A 23,086-nucleotide genomic window follows, 5' to 3' on the forward strand; every position below is an offset into this window, starting at 1 on the left:
AAAGTTCTGAGTCTTTAGAAGTCCCTGAAACAGGAGAGGATATTTTGCAAATCCTGCCTTCTGAACATGCCATGATCAATTCACTCCCCAACTCTCAGCACTACTGGTTATCTACACAAGAATTATACAAACACACATCCTTCAACGTACCTTCATACAGGATAGAGATGTTCATGGGACTACATGCCTTCCTGGGGCTTGATAGTAGTTAGTGGTCGCTAGAAGAGATGGGAGATTTTCCTCTGCTATACTGCCTAAAATATGCAGTCCATGTCATAGCAAGCACATCTGTGTTGATGCATGCAATGCTAATTAAACTCAGGGGGTCACACACAGCAAAGATGAAAGATTGGGGCTTGCTGGACAGAAGATAGGCTTCCAGAAATAGGCTGTTGAGAAAGGGCAAAGGGGAAATGAAAATGATCAAAATTCATTGTGTGTGGGGGTGGCATGTGAATTGTCAAAACCAAACAGGAAAGGGTCTCTACAACATAGCTGTTTTTCTTTTTACTAAAATAGTTTTTATTATAATTATTAAGTGTATATGTGTGTGTGCTCACGCCAGTGGTGCAAGTGGCAGTCAGAGAACAGTATGCTGGTGTCTGTTATTTCCTTCCACAACTTGGGTTCCAGATATCAACATGAGGTCATTAGGCTTGGCAACAAACACCATTATACAATGAACCATCTTGTCATCCCCTATAGCTGCTTTGCTTAGAATTAAATAGTACAACCAAGAACAATATTGCAGATTGTTCTGCAATATTGTACTAGCTCAATAGGCTTTTGTTTCCAATGAAGTCTTCATGTGTCAAACAGCCATAGCGGGGAATGAAGAAGGGATGATGGTGGTCTGAATGCTTTTTAAAATCTAAGAAAAGCAAAGTTTAAAATGAGGATGTTGAAAATACTCTTCAGAATAGGCCACAAACAACATGAAAATATGCATTATGGAATTGAAATGACTCTCTTTACATCTAATACAAAGAGAATGAAATTGCATGGAAAACCCAATAGACAAATAATTCAGAAGATACACTGTTTATTTCTATTTCCTTGAGGTTCATGTTGCCTTCTTGTCACCACCCTGGAAAGTAGTTATGTTCAACTGTCTTCTCTCGAGATAACCAAACTGAGATTCAAGTTATGAACAAGATTGGTGTCCCTCTCTTTATGTACATATTCTGTATAGCCATGGAGTTTCATTTAATCTTCGGTTGTGTGATGTTACTCATAAGGAGATGTGAACAAACAGACAAAAGAAAGAATATCATAAAATTCAACTTTGTGAATACCTTTGTTTGCTTTTTGTTGCTATGATAAATACCATGACTGAAAGCAACTTGGGAAAGAAAAGGTTTATTTTACCTATAAACATCAAGTCACACTACATCACTAATGAAAGCCAGGGCAGGAGCCTGCAGGCAAGACTAAAGCAGACAGCAGGAAGGAATGCTGTTTAATGGCTTGTTTTACATGGCTTTTTCAACCTGTGTTTTTATACAACCCAGGACTACCTGTCCAGGGTGACACCACCACAGTATTTTAGACCCTCTCACATCAATCAAGATTATGATTTCACAGACTTGTCCAAAAGCCAATGTAATGGAGACATTTTCTTTATTAGGGTTCTCTCTTCACAGATCACTCTTGCTTTGGTTGAGTTGATAAAACTAACAAGAATAGTGAACCCATGAGTTTTGTGGGGTTGCTTACCTCAGTATGGGTGAAGACTAAGAAGACACCACTGGCTCAAAGGCAACTCCATCACTGAAATCTCACCCAAGCATGAGTGATGCTCATGAAAGCTGGAGTTCTAGAGCTCTCTGGAGAAAATGTAGCAACATCACAAGCCATATTATCTACTTAGTAGTCTTTACTGTTTATGTGACTCTGAGAAGCATGTAGCCTAGTGAATCTGATGTTTGAAGGACTTCTTGAGACTCAGAATTTTGTTTTCTTCCAGGGAGTAATGTTTCAACAAGAAATTCTGCACATCCTGTAAGAGCTTGACTTCTCCTGAAAAAAATACACTGGTGCTCAACGGGAGTTTGTGCTCATGTAATCATCACACTAAACACTTGAGGGCACTCCAAAATTCTCATTTTTGGTACTTGTCTATGTTCATATTTGGGGTCACAGCTGGCTTCCTTTCATTTCTAATGTGTATAAATAAGAAAATAAAATAAACACTATTGTGTGGAAGTAAGCTGCCATCTGTTAAATTATTTGCTGTTGTTTTAAATACAAAGGTCTAAAATCTCCATTTTTTTTCCAGGCAGTGTTTCTCTATGGAACAGTCTTGGCTGTTCTGGAAATCACTTTCTAAACCAGGCAGGCCTTAAACTCACAGGAATCATTCTGCCTCTACTTCTCAAGTGCTGTAATTAAGGCATGCATCACCACCCCCAGCTTTAAAATCTACTTCAAAAGTAGGTGGCTATGTTATAAAATATTTGGCTTGTATGAAAACCATGGAATTTTTTTATGTATTTGAATGTGTAAAACTTCTATTAGGATTTTATGCACATATACTGTGAAAGGAGATGATTTCCACTCCCATGCAACCTGTAACTCCCTGGCATCTCCTTCCATACATCTAACTCTCAGCTTTATAATCTCTCCCTTTTATAATTAGTCCATCAATTCATTCAGTGCAACCCACATGTGCATGAGTGTGGAACAACCTACTGGAACATGGGAGGCCAACCTGTGGCCACACCCCTACAGAGTATTTCCCCCTCCTGCAGCAGTTAGCAGCTGTCGTGGGATCTTTAACTGGAGAGGTGTGGATCCTTAGTCCTGCTCTCTAGAAATACACAAGAGAGCAACCAAGATGGATATGCTGACCCTGCAGTTTCCCCAAGGAAGGGAGCTTGAGTACATAAACTGTGCTAGAAGGAGACTGTTTTCACACTCTGCTCAACAACAACAACAACCACAACAAATACTCTAAATGCTTTTGGGAATTTGGGGAAAGGGAACACATATCCACTATTTGGGAGAATACAAACTGGTCTAGCCACTGTGGAAAATCAGTTTGAGGTATTTTCCAAAAGATAGTATTAGATATACCATATGAAACAGCTTCAACTGAGCTCACATCTAGAGGACTCTATTCATTACAGAGATACATGCACATCAATGTTTCTGTTGTGTTCCCAATAGCAAAGACTTACAATCAACACAGATGTCCCTCAAAGAATGAGCTCACCAGGAAAATGTGTACAGGAATGCAGGGGAAGATTATTGAGCTGTAAATAAAAATAAAGGGATGGAATTCTGAGGAAAGCAGATGGAACTGAAAAGTATTACATTGAAGTGAGGTGACCCAGGCTCAGTGACATAAACACTGTCTGCTCAAACTTATGTGCAGATCCTATCTTCTAACTGTCACATATTTGTATTTATGTGGGAGTGAGTGTTAATGTGTAGGTCAGTAACCTAGAAAGAGACCCAAAGAGAAAAAAAGCATTAATGGAGGAGGTGAGAAGAGCAATAAATCACATGTGACATCAAAGGCAGAATATGAAGGTGGAAGAAGTAATTAGGAAACAGGACCAGGGAGGTGGGGGAGGAAAGGGGAAGATCGGAGAGGGCCAACCAAAGCTAAATATGAGTAAAAATGCCATTAGGAAACCTGCTGGTTTCTAAATTAAATAAAGGACAAAAACATCTGTTGAATTTCTTACTGTCAATGGTTAAGGCACTGTTGTGTGTTTCCCTCATGAAAAGCAGAGAGCAGTAAGTAATCAAGGTCATAGTGGTAGCATAATAAAGACTCATGAAGCCTTCAAATCTTGATGTTGCTGGCCTCATATCCATATTTTTTGAATTCCAACCTGGACTGAAGACCAGAGACTCCCTAGGAATATTTAAGGCCTTCAGCACCAGACACGGTCTTCTGGTCAGATGGACTGAGCAGTTCCAGAATTCTCAGGATGTACTCAACCCTTACCAGTTGTAAGTAATTGTATTCAATTTCTTTAGTACATTAACATACATAATATAATATATATTAATATGTATGTGTGTACATGTTTATATTTTCTATCATTTCTGTTGCCCTTGAGACTCTGCCTAATTATATATATATTATATATATATATATATATATATATATATATATATTATATACAATTTTGTTTAAGATAGTGGCATCCTTGATGCCCCTCAACTGAAAAATGGATAAAGAAAATGTGGTATAATTATACAATGGAGTATTACTCAGTGATGAGAAACAATGACATCCCAAAATTCTCAGGCAAAGGGATAGAACTAGAAAAAAAACATCCTGAGTGATGTAATCCAATGACAAATATAGTATGTACTAACTCATAAATGGATACCACACATAAAGCAAAAGGTACCCAGTCTACCATCCACAATCCCAGAGAAACTTGAACCCTCTTCCAAAAACAGATGGCAGCAGATGCAGAAATCTACAATTAACCAATGGCCTAAGCACCTAGAAAGCAATCGAATTCAGGGAGGAGCAATAATATGAACAAAGGATTCAAGACCATGATGGGGAAACCCACAGAATCAGCTGAACCAAACTATTGAAATATCACTGACTCAGGTCTGACAAATTGGTAACCTGCATGAGCCCAAACTAGACTCCCTTAATATAGGTGACAGTGATGTGACTGGAACAATCTATGAGGCCACTGGTAGTGGATCCAAGATCTATCTCTAATGCACAAACTGACTTAATGGAGCCCATTCCATATGGAGAGATACCTTGCCCAGCCTAGACACAGGGATGTGTGTGTATGTGGGGGGTGGGGGTAGAGAGGTGCCTTGACTTTATGGAGCTCTCTGAACTAAAAGAACAGGGTCTTCAAAGACGGGAAGCTCACACTGTGAGTGGGAAGGACAGACAGGCTTTAAAATGAGGAAAGGAGAAACCTCGAGTGAATGTCTCATCACTGCCAAAAGCAGGTGAGCTGGAGTTCTGTCCAGACAAAGGACAGGATGTGCATTTGTACCCTGCTTAGCCCTTCTCTTCACATCCTTTCAGGCCAAAAGTGGTAGAGTATCTATGGAAACTAGCTGCTGTATCCACACCCCATTCTGTGCCAGTCAGAGATGCTGTACTCTTGCCACCAAGCTCTCTGAACACTTCCATACAAGGTTCTGTGGAGAGAGCAAACATGGTGGGTCCTCTTGATTGCCTTGTTGGTTTGATTATAAGACTGGTGTTACAAATGTATAAGTTTATTAATTATATCTTTGAATATTTTGTTCCAATTCAGAGCTGAGACAGTTCATTCTGCTGAATGTCACAGAAAGATAAGACTAAAAAGGATGGTCCCTTAGCCCTGGGAAACCTGGTGTCACAGAGCACTGGTGTGGAAATCACTATGTAGCTGGGGATGACCTCAAATTTCTGATCCTCTTGTCTGCACCTCCTGACTGCTGGAACTGCAGGTGTGCACCATGGCCGTTAGTTAGCCTGTGGTTGTGGATTAAACCCAAGGTTTTCTGTTCTTTTTCTGATCTGCTAGGCTCTAGCTGGAATCAGTACCACATGGGGATCAGATAATGTGCTTTACCACTTTGGATGATAAAACCACTTCTTGAGCAAGGTAGCATACAATGTGGAATATCAATGATTTTCAAGAGCAGTGAGCCTCTGGAATACTCATATTAGGGCAAATAATTTCATGGGTGATATATTTAGCTACAAATCCCTCTTAAAATGCTACAGCTCCCTGTTGCATAATTCTTTCAGCCTAAACCCTAGAAATAGAATTCAACTGGACTCAGAGATTCCAATTCATTTCTAGTTTGGGTGGAATTGTTGTCATTGCAAATCAAATTTTTTTTCATCCAAACAGTCACCCATCAACCAGTCCATCTGATCCATCTATTCACTGTAATGTCTTGGCCTTTGTTCAAAAATAAGAGAACCAGAATAAAATGGAGATATCTACCCCCAAGAACTGGGGAGAAACAGAGAAACAAAGAAACAGAGAGAGAAACAGAGATGAGCAAGAGAGAAAGAGCAAAAGAAGAATAAAGGAACATGCAGATGAGCAATTATATGTGAGTCAATTCCTTTTTTCCCTCATATTTTTGTACCTTCACTTATGTGTAGTTCCTTTTTTGAAACCTGAGAATGAACTCTAAAAGCTGACTTCTAAAGTTTTCCACAGATCAAGGTTACTGTTAGAATCCTACTGACTGCCTGTCTATGTGTCTTTGTTATAAGCATTCATTTTAAGGAGATGTCAGTAAGAGAAACTGAGATTAATACAATCAAGTCATTGATTCAGCAAATGCTTGTTGGATTCTCAGTGAGCTTGGCATACTAATAGTGAAGGCTGTGCTATTAATTATCATAATATGGAAAGATAAGGGGAGGAAAGAGTGCTCAGTGAGTCAAATGCTGGATGGACAAGCAAAACGATCAGAGTTGACTTCTTAAAACCCACATAGAGAAGGCCTCAACCTCTCTGGGGACCAGAAAGAGGATTGGATAGGGGGTTGGTGGGGGGCATGGAGGAGAGGGAGAGGGAGCTGGGATTGACATGTAAAACAAGCTTGTTTCTAATTTAAATTTAAAAAAGAAAAGAAAAGAAACCCACATAGAAATGCTGAATGTGAGTTTCCAGGCTTGCACTCCCAGGACTACAGAAGCAGAGATGGGCAACTCATGGGGCTCCATGACCAGCCAGTCTAGCAGATTCAGGAGTGCCAGATCAATGAGAGTCAGTATTTCAAATAACAAGTTGGCTCCTAATACACAACACTTGAGGTTCACCTCAGGCCTCCATTTACTTGTGTGAAGATACCCCCAATTCATTACATACACACACACACACACACACACACACACACACACACACACACACACATGCAAATAAGCAAAAATATTACAGGTAAATCAAGGTATTATGAAGGAACATTTGAACAGTAAGACTCAAACTGCAAAGACTATAATTTTTGAATTTTAGATAAATGAATCAAAAACAAAAATATTTTGATAAATCTTTCTACCAAAAGCTGCCTGAGCCCCACTGCCACATGTGAGCTTTACGCCAGCTGCCGACCTGAGTTAGGCCCAAATGAATACACAGAAACTTGTATTAGGTTCAAAGCTGCTTGGCCAATGACTAGGATTCTTCATCTGCTAGCTCAGTCTTAATTATCATAAATCTATATATTTTATAAGACTTATTGGACGCCTTATTGGTGTCCCTCCTTGCCATAAGAAGCAAAGAGCCAGCAGGGGGGAGGTGGCACACACCTTTAATCCCAACACTTGGGAGACAGAGACAAACAGATCTCTGTCAGTTCAAAGGGAGCCTGATTTATAGAGCTTTTTCCAAAATAGCCAAGCTTGTTACGTAGTGAAACTCTGTCTCAAAACAACAAAAGAAAGAGACACACACACACACACACACACACAGAGAGAGAGAGAGAGAGAGAGAGAGAGAGAGAGAGAGAGAGAGAGAGAGAGGAGAAGAGTCTAGGTTGCTCATCAAGCAGATAGTAGGTTACTGTATGTCCATATTATTAATAAATTATCAATTGCCCCTCAAATAAGTCTCCTACCTCAAAGGAAAACTGTCCCAGTATTCCCCTTTGAGCCCCCAACCAACACCTAAAGAAGGGTATTGTAAGAGATCTGGCATAATGGCTGAAGAAAAAAAAATTTTAGATAGAATGAGCTTTCTCTTGGAGACTGTTCTTGGGCATAGAAAATAGGGAGACAATATTTAACCAAAGAATGGAAAACCCACAGGTTTCCTATGAACATTACTGATGTGGTACAAGTATACTGTGAAGGACCTAGCTAACTGAATCAACATTCTTAGACTAAGATGGTCCTTTGAAACAGTGCCTGATGGGAGCTTGGGAGATGTTTCAATAGGCAAAGTGCTTTGTATACAAGCAGGAGTACCTGGATTTGCTTGCACAATACCTTAGAAAAACAGGAACAATGGTGTAACCTGTAATCGAAGCCCTTGAAACCAGTCTAACAGAATCACCCACCTGCAAATTCACAGAGACCATACCACCCTCCAAAGCATAATGTGGAAATTGAAAATTGTGATCTGACTCTGCTAGCATGGACAGAGATGGGCATGCACACATATGCATATATACATACAAGTACTAAGAAACACACATGTGTACATACACACACATATTCACATGCACACAATGCAGACATACATACATACAAGAATTCGATAAAATTCATGATGCAGATAAAGGTACAATAGCTCAAATTTTTCTTTATTTTAACTTGGATGCTGAAGTTTCTTAGGCCATGCCCTTCCCGGAGGAGTATTTTTCAGACATTAAGAAGGCAGGAGATACCAGAGAATGGCTTTTCTTCACTTTTGGTTCTTACTGAAGTAAAAATAACATGCAAAAACATCTATTTTGGAAGTCTTATCAAGTTCCCATCAGCTCATTAATATTCTTTTAATCTCCCAGTTTCAACAGTTTAATTTAGTTGATGTTTCTAATTTACATAGAGACAACATCCTTAATTGATTTAATCCAAGCTTCTGTCATTCTAGCAAGGCTATTGCTATTTATTGATTTTCATTAATATATGCAGACTTCAGATACTAACTTTGCCACACCAAATCCTCCATTTGGGGACTCTTTCCTTTTGTCCAAAAGTTTAAGAGTTATCTCCCTCTGCCTGCTGCTAGCAGCCTTACCTGCATCCATTAGCATGTTGATTCTTATATCAGACATTCTTACTGAATATTTATCATGTCCAGGTGGGCTTGTTGTGACAAGTTGATAATACACAAATACTGACAAAGGAGAGAGTACCTACTCCTACTGTGTAGTTTGAGAAGGCAGTACTGCTGAAATGCCAGCAGACAGAACCTGGGGAGAAGAAGCAGTACTTTAGAAAGAAATTTCCACAGCATACAAGCAACACAGAAAACATTTGTTTTCAGGCTGAGCACATAGCTCCATTTGTAGTGTGATTGTCTAACACACAAAAGCTCTGAGTAGGTACAGTCCAGGCCCTGATAAACCAAGAATATGCCTGTAATGTCAGCATTTTCAAGTAGAAGCATGAGGGTCTCGAGATCAAAGTCATCATTCACTACATAGAGTGTTGGAGGCTAGCCCAAGCTACATGAAATGCAATTAAACAAGATTTTGTCTGTTCTATTTCCTATTTCAGTTGTTTGTAGGGGTGTTAGGAGAGCCAGGAAGAGGAGGCAGTACAAAGTGCCCTATGCTCGTTGACCATACGTTTATGACAAGAATATGGGTATTATTTAATGTGCAAGGGAGATGAATAGAGAGATTTCTGACTGCCAAAATAACAATTCTCATATTATTGAAGATATACAAAATGATAGTTTCATTGTCAAACATATATTGTCACCTGTGCTTAGGACACATTCCTTAGAGTCCTACTTCCAGGTACCTAGTACATTGTATTGAAATGGTTTGATTTCCGTATGCCTCGACTATCATTCCAACACAGCATGTATCAGGAAAGTCTGTTTTTCTTTATCTTCAACAGCCAGAAGTCAAGGAAGACTTGTAGAAAACATTGTCTTCTGTATATAGTAGGACCAGTATACTCAAAAACTCACAGTATCTGTGGTTGCTATCAGAAGAAAAGATACAGCCAGTCAACAGTCCTTCACAGATGTGTCAGTGTTTCTTGATGCCCCATTCTCAGTTGAGGGATTTTAGCAATTGACAGCTTCTCAGAAAGTATTATTTAATTTTGTAGATGACCCCACAACTATGAACATATGTGTGGAGCTCATTAGATCCAGTGGGTTATAGAAAGAGGTGGAGGTGGGGTCAGAGAGAGAGGGAGACATACAGACAGGAAGAGAGAGAAAGAGAGATAGAGAGACAGAGAGAGAGAGAGAAGACATGGCCATATGATGGGGACATTGACATGGGGGCATAGAAGAAATTGGAAGATAAGTATGGTCAAAATATATTATATGCATATATGAAAATGTCAACGAATAAATAAAATATATTTAGGGGCTTAGGAGATTGCTCAGTGATTTAGAGAAGATACTGTTCTTCAACCTGTGTGTGGGGGTACCTGCAGGTGTCATACAAGGAAGCAAACACCTCCAAGAGATGAGAATTGAAAACTCAGTATACACTGAATTCATCAACCTATGTCTGACTTATGGAAGTCTAATGCCAGGTGGTTCATTGTCAAAATATTTAAAACATAGTGCAATTTGGGAACACATTTCCAGGCAAAAACCAGTCCAATAAGACCAATCCCAGCTGTACAATAAAAGCTTAAGGTGTGACTACATAGAGACTCTTTAAAAAAGTACAGGTGGGCCCTTTCCACCGACCGACCAGGATCTAGGTGAGTGAGCATCTGTCCTTACCCAACTCCCACCCAAAACATCACTCACCCCAACAGCCCACTCCCCCCCACCCCGCCTGCACCTGCCTTGGAGTAGACACACCCAGGCAGAGAGGACCTCTCTGCGCCCTGAATCTGGTAGCACCCCCACTCTTCCATCCCTTCCACCAACTGACCCAGGAACGAGGTGAGTGAGCCTCTGCCCTTACCCAACCCCCACCCAAACCATCACTCACCCAGATCATCCCAGTCCTGCACCCGCCTGCTTGAGGTAGACATGAACAGACAAGGAGGAGCTCCCTGAATCTGGAAACACCCCACTCTTCCATCTCTTTCCGCCAACCGATCCACAAAGAGTGAGGAGACTACCAGGAGAGGCAATACCATCCACAGTTGTGGACATTTAATTCCTGGCCCCCACACACCATTGGGGTCACAAGAGGAGATACAGAGATCCTACCTGCCCCCACTAAAAGAAGATATTGGAAGAAGACAGAATAAGATTTCACTCAACAACAGAAAGATCAATATGACAACACCAGAATCAAGGGACTCCACTCCAGCAATATCTGAAAAACCCAACACAGAGCATGAAGATGAGAGGGACCTCAAAAGTTATCTCAGCAAGATGATAGACATCTTTAAAGAGGAAACAAGAAAATCCCTTAAAGAAATAGAAGAAAAAGCAAACAAAAAAATTACATGAAATGGAGGAAAAGACAAAACAAAAAAATTCAAGAAATAAACAAATCTCTTAAAAAATCTAAAGAAACCCAAGAAAAAACATCCAAAGTGAAGGAAGACCTTGAAACAGTTCAAAGCATGAAAGCTGAAATAGACACAATAAAGAAAACACAGAATGGGGCGATGCTGGAAATGGAAAGGCTGGATAAACTATCAGGAACTAAAGATGTGAGTATAACCAATAGAATTCAAGAGATGGAAGAGAGAATCTCAGCTACTGAAGACTTGATATAGGATATACATTCATCAACCAAAGAAAACCTCAAGTCCAACAAATCCCTAACACAAAATATCCAGGAAATATGGGACACTGTAAAAAGACCAAACCTAAGAATAATAGGTGTAGAAGAAGGTGAAGAAACACTACTCAAAGGTACAGAAAACATATTCAACAAAATCATAGAAGAAAACTTCCCCAACCTACAGAAGGATATGCCTATGAAAGTACAAGAAGTTTACAGGACACCAAACACACTACACCACAAAAAGAAGTCCCCCCTGACACATAATAATCAAAACACCAAATCTACAGAATAAAGAGAAAATATTAAGAGCAGCAAAGGAAAAAGGCTAAGAAACATATAAAGGCAAACCAATCAGAATCAGACCCGACTTCTTAATGGAAACTCTGAAGCCAGAAGTTCTTGTATAGATACCCTACAAGCACTACAGGAGCATGGATGTCAACCCAGACTACTGTACCCAGCAAAACTTTCATTGACTATAGATAGAGAAAACAAGATATTCCATGACAAAAACAGATTTAAACAATACATATCCACAAATCCAGCACTACAGAAGTTTCTGGAAGCTAAACTCCAACCCAACGCACATAACTACACTCACATAAACACTGGTAATAGATCATCTAAATTTACCAAACACAAAAAGAAACAGGAGGACGAAATTCACATGCAATGACACCACCAACAATAAATCCAAAACAAAGAAGAACCAATGAACAATGGACGTTAATATCCCTAAATGTCAATGGTCTTAACTTACCCATAAAAAGATATAGGCTAACAGAATGGATAAGAAGACAGAATCCATCCTTCTGCTGTTTACAAGAAACACACCTCAAATTCAAAGACAGGTGATACCTCAGAGTAAAGGGATGGGAAAAAAATTTCCAATCAAATGGGCTCAAGAAACAAGCTGGTGTAGCAATCCTATTATCTAACAATTTAGACTTTAAAAGCAATCAAAAGAGATTAAGAAGGGCATTTCATGCTCATCACAGGAAAAGTCCATGAAGATGAAGTCTCAATCCTGAACATCTATGTTCAAATATGAAATATTTCAAATATGAAAACACCCACATTTGTAAAAGAAACATTACTAAAGCTCAAACAACACATAAAACCACACACAGTTATAGTAGGAGACTTCAACATCCCCCTTACACCACTAGACAAGACCACCAGGCAGAAACTTAACAAAGAAACAAAGGATCTGACAGAAGTCATGACCCAACTGGGTTTAACAGATATCTATACAACATTCCATCCAAACACAAAAGATTATACCTTCTTCTCAGCGCCACATGGAACCTTCTCAAAAATTGACCACATAGTTGGCAGCAAAGCAAACCTCCACAGTTACAAAAGAATTGAAATAACCCCTTGTATCTTATCAGACCACCATGCATTAATGCTAGAATTCAACAGCAATACGAATTGCAGAAAACCTACATTCGTGTGGAAAATGAATATCACAATTACATCATTCCTGGGTTGAGGAAGAAATAAAAAAAGAAATTAAAGACTTCCTAGAATTTAATGAGAATGTAGACACAACATACCCAAACTTATGTGGCACTCTGAAAGCAGTGCTAAGAGGGAAGTTCATAGCACTAAGTGCCCACATGAGAAACTGGAGGAAAGTCACATTTGAGAATTGACAGAACAACTGAAAGCTTTAGAGCAAAAAGAAGCAAACACACCTAGGAGGAGTAGATGCCAGGAAATAATCAACCTGAGAGCCGAAATCAACAAAATAGAAACTAGGAAAACAGTACAAAGAATCAATGAAACAAAGAGTTGGTTCTTTGAGAAGATCAACAAGATAAACAAACCTCTAGCCAAACTAACCAAAAGGCAGAGAGAGAGCATGCTAATTAACAAAATCAGAAATGAAAAGGGGGATATAACAACAGACACTGAGGAAATCCAGAGAATCTTCAGGTCATACTTTGAAAACCTGTACTCCACAAAATTGGAAAATCTAAAGGAAATGGATAGCTTTCTGGATAAATATCACTTACCAAAATTAAATCAAGATCAGATAAAAAGTTTAAATCGACCTATAACCCCTAATGAAATAGAAGCAGTCATCAAAAGCCTCCCAACCAAAAAAAGCCCAGGGCCAGATGGCTTCACTGCAGAATTCTACCAGAAATTCAAACAAGAGCTGATTCCAGACTCCTCAAACTGTTCCGCACAATAGAAGCAGATGGGATATTGCCAAGTCTTTCTAGGAGGCTACAATCACATTGATACCCAAGCTACCCAAAGATATGACTAAGAAAGAGAACTACAGACCGATATCCCTCATGAACATCGATGATAAAATACTCAATAAAATATTGGCGAAACAAATCCAAGAACATATCAGAAAAATCATCCACCATGATCAAGTAGGCTTCATCCCAGGGATGCAAGGATGGTTCAACATACAAAATTCCATCAATGTAATCCACCATATAAACAAACTGAAAAAGATAAACCACATGATCATCTCACTAGATACTTAAAAAGCCTTTGACAAAATCCAGAATCCCTTCATGATAAAGATCTTGGAGAGAACAGGAATAACAGGAACATATCTATACATGATGAATGCAATATACACCAAACCAATAGCCAACATCAAACTAAATGGAGAGAAACTCAAAGTGTTTCCTCTAAAATCAGGAACAAGACAAGGCTGTCCACTCTCTCCATATCTCTTCAATATTGTACTTGAAGTTCTGGCTACAGCAATAAGACAAGAAAAGGGGATCAAAGGGATACAAATTGGAAAGGATGAAGTCAAACTTTCACTATTTGCAAATGACATGATAGTCTACATTAGTGACCCGAAAAACTCTACCAGGGAACTCCTACAGCTGATAAACACCTTCAGCAAGGTAGCAGGATATAAAATAAACTCAAAAAAATCAGTAGCCCTACTATATACAGACGATAACTGCAATGATAAAGAAATCAGGGAAACATCACCTTTCACAATATCCACAAGCAACATAAAATATCTGGGGGTAACACTAACCAAAAAAGTGAAAGACCTGTACAATAAGAACTTTGAGACTATAAAGAAAGAAATTAAAGAAGATACCAGAAAATGGAAAGATCTCCCATGCTCTTGGATAGGTAGAATTAACATAGTAAAAATGGCAATCCTGCCAAAAGCAATCTACAGATTCAATGCAATCCCCATCAAAATCCCAACACAGTTTTTCACAGACATTGAAAGAACAATACGCAACTTTATATGGAAAAATAAAAAACCCAGGATAGCCAAAACAACTCTTTATAATAAAGGATCTTCTGGAGGCATCACCATCCCTGACTTCAAGCTCTACTATAGAGCCATAGTTTTGAAAACAGTTTGGTATTGGCACAAAAATAGACAGATAGACCAATGGAATCGAATTGAAAACCCTGATATTGACCCATGCACCTACAAATACCTTATTCTTGACATGGTGCTAAATCTATACAATGGATAAAAGATAGCATCTTCAACAAATGGTTCTGGTACAATTGGATTCAGATATGCAGATAATTGCAGATAGATTCATACCTGTCACCATGCACAGAACTTAAGTGCAAATGGTTCAAAGTTCTCAGCCTAAATCCAGCCACACTGAATCTTCTAGAAGAGAAAGTGGGAATTACCCTTGAACAAATTGGCACAGGAGACCGCTTCCTGAACTTTATGCCAGTAGCACAGACATTGAGGTCTGCAATTAATAAATGGGACCTCCTGAAACTGAGAAGCTTCTGCAAGGCAAAGGAAACATTCAGTAAGACAAAATGACCACCCACAGAATGCGAAAAGATCTTCACTGATCCCACATCTGACAGAGGACTGATTTCCAAAATATATAAGGAGCTCAAGAAGCTAGCCACCAAAATACCAAACAATGAAATTAAAAAGTGGCGAGCAGAACTAAATAGAGAATTCTCAACAGAGGAATCTGAAATGGCTGAAAGACACTTAAGAAAGTGCTCAAAATCATGGCCATCAGAGAAATGCAACTCAAAACTACTCTGAGATACCACCTCACACATGTCAGAATGGCTAAAATCAAAAATACCAATGACAATCTATGCTGGAGAGGATGTGGAGAAAAAGGAACACTTCTCCATTGCTGGTGGGAGTGCGAACTTGTAAGACCACTCTGGAAATCAGTATGGTGGTTGCTCAGAAAAATGGGAATCAGTCTACCTCAAGATCCAGCCATTCCTCTCTTGGGTATATACCCAAATAGTGCATGTTCATACAACAAGGACATATGTTCAACCATGTTCATAGCAGCATTGTTTGTAATAGCCACAACCTGGAAGCAACCTAGATGCTCCTCAACTGAAGAATGGATTGAGAAAATGTGGTACATTTATACAATGGAGTACTACTCAGAAGGAAAAAGCAATGGAATCATGAAATTCACAGTCAAATGGTTGGAACTAGAAGAAAACATCCTGAATGAGGTAACCCAGTCACAAAAAGACAAACATGGTAAGTACTCACTCATATATGAATTTTAGACATAGAGCAAAGCATTACCAGCCTATAATCCTCCTCACCAAAAAAAACTAGGAAACATGAAGGACTCTAAGGATAAATGGTCCCCAGGAATGGAAGTGGCATAAAATCCTGAACTAATTGGGAGCATGAGCGTAGGGGGGAGGAAGCTGCTACAATAAGAGCAAGAGAAGAGGAGTAGAGGAGAGGAAATGGAGGTGCAGAAATATTGAGTTGGGGGAAGAATAGAGGAGAGAGAGCAGGATGAGAGATACCATATCAGAGGGAGCCACTATAGATCCTAGAAGAGATCTGGAACCAGGGAGATCTCCAGAGACCTTCAAGGATGACGTGATCTGACAATCCAGGCAATGGTGGAGAGGATAACCTCAAAGCCCTTCCCCTGAAATGAGATTGATGACTTCTCTTTATGCCATCCTAGAGCCCTCTACCAGTGACTAATAGAAACAAAGACAGACACCCATACACACTGAGCTGAAATGGGGAATTTAGTTGAAGAGAGGGAGGAATGAAGAGCAAACAGGTCTGTACCAGGTTGGAGAAATCCACAGTAACAAATTGGCCTGAACAAGGGGAAGCACATCGACCCCAGATGCTGTCGGGGAGGCCAGTACAAGACTGATCGAGTCCCCTGAACATGGATGTCAATAAGGAGGCCTCTGCACTCCAGGGAGACTCTGATGGTGGATCAGTATTTTTCCCTGGTGCAAGAAGGGACTTTGAGAGCCCATCCCGCATGAAGGGTTACACTCTGGCCCTGGACACATGGGGAAGGGCCCAGGCCCTGCACAGGAAGATTTGGTGGACTTTGCAGAGCTCCTGTTGAGGGCCCTACCCTGCCTTGGGAGTGGTGGGTGGATGGGGTGGGGATAGGCTGAGGGTCGGGGAGGAGGGATGGGGGTGAGGGGAGGGAGAGGGAGAAGGGACTTACATGTGAAACAAGCTTATTCCCTAACTAGAACTAATAAATAAATCTTTAAAATAAGTACAAGTGGCCATGAGGATGGGATCCATAGCTATAAGAGCTAGATCCTGTGTGTTCTCTCATCAATAGTATAGAGGTCATCAGGCCATGAAGTTCTTCTGATATCTCTGCTAGGAAGGGAAACGTCTGGGAAAATCATTCTGGGGAATTATCATTTCCTCATGCTTATTGTTAAATTTTGTATCATTGTGGTCCTTATATAATGGAGCATTTCTTTCTTTCAGTAGCTCTTTATATATATGCTTTAGATTTTATACATAAAAAAATGAATGAAAACAGTAAATGTTTCTCCTTCTAAAACAACATTGGAATACTTTTACCTAGATTTAGGAGAAAAGATAGAAGAGTCAAATATATGTATTTACAAATTAAAGAAATAATTGATATAAAACTACTAAGAGAGCAACATCATTAAAAACAGCTCTGATAAAACATGGTCACTACTATGTATCATAAAGCAGGACCACATATGAGTGAGTAAATATCATGTTTGTCTTTTTGTGATTGGGCTACCACGCTCAGAATAGTTTCTTCGAGTTCCATCCATTTTCCTGCAAATTTCAGGATTCCATTGATTTTTTCTGCTGAGTAGTACTGCATTGTGCAAATGTACCACATTTTCTGTATCCATTCTTCAGTTGAGGGGCATCTAGGCTGCTTCCAGTTTCTGGCTATTACAAATCATGCTGCTATTAACATGGTTGAACAGATGTCCTTGTTATATGAATGTGCTTCTTTTGGGTATATGCCTAGGAGTGGGATTGCTGGATCTTGTGGTAGACTCTATTGATGCATAACATACTGCCATTATACATATATATATATTTGAAACTTTGGAAACTTTAGCTATGCTGTCAGCTTTGGAGAAAAGTATCTCAGTTTTCTGCGTTCAGTTGGCATTGTACAAAAATCAACAGCCATATTGTTCTAGAAATGTTGAACTTAATTTTTTTCCATCTGTATGGGGGTAACACACTGTATTAAATATGTAAGTTCTTTAAAAAAAGAAGGGATTTTGAGAGTCCATCCCATATGAAGGGATGCTCTCTTGACTTGGACACATGGGCAAGTGCCTAGGCCTGGCCCAGGATGATGTGGTAGACTTTGTGGAGCCCCTTTTCAGGGCCTTACCCTGCATGGGGAATGGAGGGGGGATGAATAGGGGCAGGTGGGATGTTGGGGGGGAGGGGATGGAGAGGAAAAAGGGATTGACATCTGAAGCAATATTCTTCCTATTTTGAACTAATAAAACAAAATAATAATAATAAAAATGGAAAAAATACTAAGAGAGATCTTAATATTTCAGTGAATCCGACAACAATTGAATGCCCTAGAAGAAACTGATGAAGTGCTACATGGTATCTTCATGATTCAAGGTAGGCCCAGGCAAAATAAAAGTACCATGACACAAACCACACAGAGACAGATAGATAAAAGTAGTATTCTGCCTTAACAGAAAAAAGTGCTATCATCAACCACTTTGACAATGAAATACATGTGCCAAAACCCAGCAACTTTCATAGCTAAAGATTTTCAGTATAGCAGCTATGTGAAACATCCAGCATTAACAAGTCAAACATGGCTAGCGCACAGACGATTCTTCACTGGTGAAAGCAGAAATGTTACATGTAAAGTTAGGAGTGAGGCAAGGATGTCCAATTTGGGGAACAAAGCAAGGATTACTATTACATATTCTAAATGGAAAATACAGCAGGACAAAGAAAATAAACACATTTAAATAGGGAAGGAAATGACAAACTGCTTCTGTTTGCAGATATCGTTTTATACACAGAAAACCCAAAAGCCTCCAGCAAATACCTAGTTAATCTGATAAACTCCCAATGGGCTTGTACAATACACTATCATTACTCAATCTCTTTTTGAAGAGCTTCTTAGTAAATTGCATTATACAATTTTAAAGATAATTAACTAAGAAAATCATAATTATAATTAAAGTAGAAAACAATACAGAAGGGTTAGCAGACTCCAGTATATAAAAAATGATTAACTACTACATTGATTATATTTCTTTCCAATAATACACTACATCTTAGTAAGAATTCAGATGGGTATTAGTATAAAAACAAAACTATATGAAGATTTTCAGACTTTATACATATATAAATGAAAGAAACTCTATATGTACAAACTTTGCTATATTGTATATGTGATATAAAATAGATATGCATATATGTACAAACATGTATATACCACATATATATAACACATACATATAGATAGATATGATATAACAATGTAGGTTTACAAGCCTATGTTTCCATACCTAGAAGGAATAGTCACAAGGACCTAGGTCTCCCCACTATACACTACCACATCTGTGTACAGCTGCTGAATAACAGCATGCATGGCCCAGGATGTGTATTTTAATGACATCTGAGGTAGTGTAGAACGACAGGGAAAATTATGGGAACTTGGAAAGTAGAAAGGAATCTCTCATCTTGCAGCATGGTTACAGTTTATTGCCAGTAGTAAATGAAGAAGTCCCAGACCATTAACATGTGCTTAAGACCATTCTCCTTTCCTAGCTGCAAACCTTCAATTTTATAGGATCTCATTAAAATAAACCCCTGTGCAAACATAGTGGTTCTTTTTCTACTTTATCAGATTAAAACCCCACCAAAAGCAACTCCAGAACCACCCTATAATTTCAATAAGAATAAAGAGAAAGGAAAAAGAAATCTAATTATCAACCAATTGAAATGTAGCTTGAAATTCACCAAAATGATATGTATGTCTACAGTAAAAACACTTAATTACATCTCTTTCTGGAAGAACCCATGCTCACAGTTGGATATGGTTTACTTTCCCCAGGTATCTCCCCTTTTTCTGCCTTGTTCTATGTTAAAACTGTCTTCTATGACAGGCCGTGGTGGTGCACACCTTTAATCCCAGCACTTGGGAGGCAGAGGCAGGTGGATCTTTGTGAGTTCAAGGTCGGCCTACTCTACAGAGTAAGTTCCAAGACAGCCAGGTCTGCACAGAGAAACCCAAAATAAATATATTTCTAAAAATTGTCTTCTAGTAGCCATGATTCCTCTTTAGAAGCCTACATATATGCTCTTGGGTGCTGCCAAGAGGAAGCTTCCCAGACACCCCCACCTTCACATTTGACAATTTAAACATTAGGGAGTGGGAAAGCTGGCATTTACTGAATGGCCTCAAAGGCCATTGAAACTTAACCTCTATTGCCTCACTATAAACACAGCTTACTCTAAAGTGTGTCTTCTCAGAGTAAATATTTGTGAGTATTTGCACACCTGGACTTGGATGACAGTGTTATTAAGAGCACTTTGTTTCCCTTTGTTTTATTCTGGCCACACTTAGTTGTCAGTTTCCACTAATGATCACTGGTGGCTTCAACAACCAAAAGATATCAGTGGCTTAAACCCTAACCATAGGATTTGAGAGGCTAGTTGTTTACACCATCCTTTATGCCTGTTCTCATTCTAAGAGAACTTTGCATACTTCCCTCTGTATACTAGGTAAGTCTGAGTTTTAACTTGCTTCCTGTCAAAAACGCCATTTTTTATAGTGAATTGGACCCATAAAAAAATTCTTCTCATTGTGTTTTCAATAAGGTTGGCTTCTTAAGGGAGAACATTCTTGCTCTTTCTTTACATTTGGTTTTTCCCTCAGAAAAATATCGAAGCAACAGTTCTAGAACTCAGGCTCTAAAGGGATAGTGGTGTACTTCTTTTTGATTTATATTCCTGCTTAAGGGGAGCCCTAGCCTCTGGCCTTTACAGGACAAAATAGCCTTCCCTTAATGAGAATAAGAAAAGTTCTGCTGGGGCTAGAGAATAGACACCTAAGTTATTAAAAAGAAAGAAAATGTGGTTGAGAGGAAATAGGAACAGTATCTCTTTAGCTACAAGCCAGGGACATAGCACATGGATTACTCATAGTCAGCCCAAAGATGTGTTTCTAGACTTTGCAAACTGAACAGATCTCAGCTCTTCAGCCCACTGCCATCCTGTGCAATACCTTTTCTTTTTCAGTCCTTTTTTTTCCCCTGCTCTATCACTATCAATGTGTCCCCAGTCCAATTACTATTTTCTGGAATGAGAAAGGTGGCAATCTCACTGGCTGCCCTCTGGACTATGATCCACACCTGTACCACTGCCGCTCCACTGTTTTCCCTTTTGTCTGGTTATTTGGTTGAGAAAGACACCAGGATGTGGTTTCTGCCTTCAAAATCCCTTTGCCCTGGACACTTGGTGCTACACTTAGTACCAGAATACCTGAATGTCCACCAGGAGGCTGGAAGAAACATTTTCTATTGGAATAAACTCTAAACAGTCACCTCTAGTGAGGGTCTCCATAACAATATTTAATTACCCTTTCAAGTGTTCAACTCAATCTTGAGCTGGGTTGGGGTTGGGTTGGAGGTGGTTTGGGGGTAGATTGGGGGTGGGTTGGAGGTATTAATTATGGCAACTCACCCCACATTTAATATGATATTTCCAGTTCTAAGGAGGCACCTGTGATGATTCCCCTTTCCAGGAATAGGAGATGGAATGCTAAAGTAACAGTGAGAGAGGCTTGTTCTCAATGACTTCTTCTGCCAACACCTCCATCTCTCTAATTCCCCAGAAGCAACACAGGGAAACACTAAGGACACAGGATGTTGTCAGTGTCAAAGCCAGCCTGGGTGACTTAAAGAGATCCTGTCACAAATGCATGCATATTAATATACTCATCTGAATAAATAGTAGAAATGCCAAGGGACTAATGAGCAGCAAAAGAGAAATTTATTCTCCAACAGCAAACCCTAGAAGAAATGCCAGAGAAATTAAAACCAACCTTTTCACTTACAAAGGCTTGGGAGATTATGCTGTAATAAAATAAGTTACAGGGAGGATGAGGTCATAGAAGCAAGACTTTTCATCTCTTTTCTAAAAATAGGCATAGGTTCAGGAACTCAGCCTCCACCTCTTCACTCCTTTATGTTACTTTCAGTCCCTATTGTGGCAACTCTTGCTTGTCCTAGCACTGGGGCTGTCATTTAGAATGCAAATGAGATTATAATGAAGTCATGCAGACAACCATCTTGGGATTATTTCCTGAGGTCTTCCATATTTTATTCTCATGAGGTTATCAGTAGTTAAGAGAAGTTTATGTTCTGAAAGTAGCACATTCAGTACTGTCCCGCACTGTATTTTCTCGGCCGGCAAGAAATACACGCAGGACACTCGGATCCTTCTGCAGACAAGCTTTTAATGCATCTTGTGAGGGGAGAGCATAAGCTTTCCAGAGTGGAGACCAGAGCGGAGACACTGAACCAAGAAAACCATCCCTTATAAAGGCTGACCAGCCGCCTGGGACGTGTTACCCTATGAATGGCTTCAGCTCCTCAGGCCAAATGAGCCACGGGATAGGCAGAGATCAAAGGAATGGAGATTACCCAGCGCCTGTGAAGTAATTTACATCTTGGTGTCTTCAGGCACCATATTGTAATGGATAATGCAGGAACCGGCTCCCTACATATCCCCCTTTTTTTATTAATTAATGAAAAGGCTTTATATTTTTACAAGCAAATAGGTCACCCATATGTTGAGGGATAGAGGCAGAGGTTGAACCTTCCCAAAATCAAACATTAAGACTGTGTACAAGAGTCGCCATCAGGCTGTTAGCTTGACCCGAAGCGCTCTTGACCTGTCCTCTGCCGTTTTTCTGGGAAAGGGATTCTCGGGCAGGTAACCCTTATGCAGGTCAACGTACCTCCCAGAGAAGCCTGCATAATAGGCAACTCTGTGTGATGCCTTTGCTCAGCATCCCTCATTGGGCTGCCCAAACCAGACACTCTACCCTGTGCAATGAGCCTAGGCTCCGGGTGTGCAAGAGCTGTCTGGCCGGCGGCCTATTGCTTAAGCATTGTTAGCCAAAATATAAGCGCTTGGGTGATCTCTTGGTTTGAGCCCTGGAGCTTACATGCCAGCCAAAAGTAACATCAATCCGCAAACGGCTGCATCAAACAATTCCACCCCCACCTCTTTCTCATAGATCAGCCAGAGGTAACAGCAATCCGCAAACGGCTGCATCAAACAATCCCACCCCCACCCCTTAAGCAGTGGCCATCTCTCCGCCAAGGACAGGAGTTAATCTGGATAACAATAGCAGCTCTCAGCTCCCGGGGAGAGGGTGGAGTTTCGACTTTTGAAGGTCCGAAGAGGCTCTTCGGGTTGAGTCTTTTTGGGATCCACAGAGGATTTTCTTCATCC

The 23,086-nt window shown here is 39.8% G+C and overlaps 1 pseudogene; it reads left to right on the forward strand.

Moving 5' to 3' along the window:
- The window catches only part of LOC113835940, a 42,259-nt pseudogene that overhangs the window by 12,637 nt on the left and 6,536 nt on the right, over positions 1 to 23,086 (forward strand).

This window comes from Cricetulus griseus, chromosome 5 (assembly GCF_003668045.3).
Source record: "Cricetulus griseus strain 17A/GY chromosome 5, alternate assembly CriGri-PICRH-1.0, whole genome shotgun sequence".
Taxonomy (NCBI): Eukaryota; Metazoa; Chordata; class Mammalia; order Rodentia; family Cricetidae; genus Cricetulus; species Cricetulus griseus.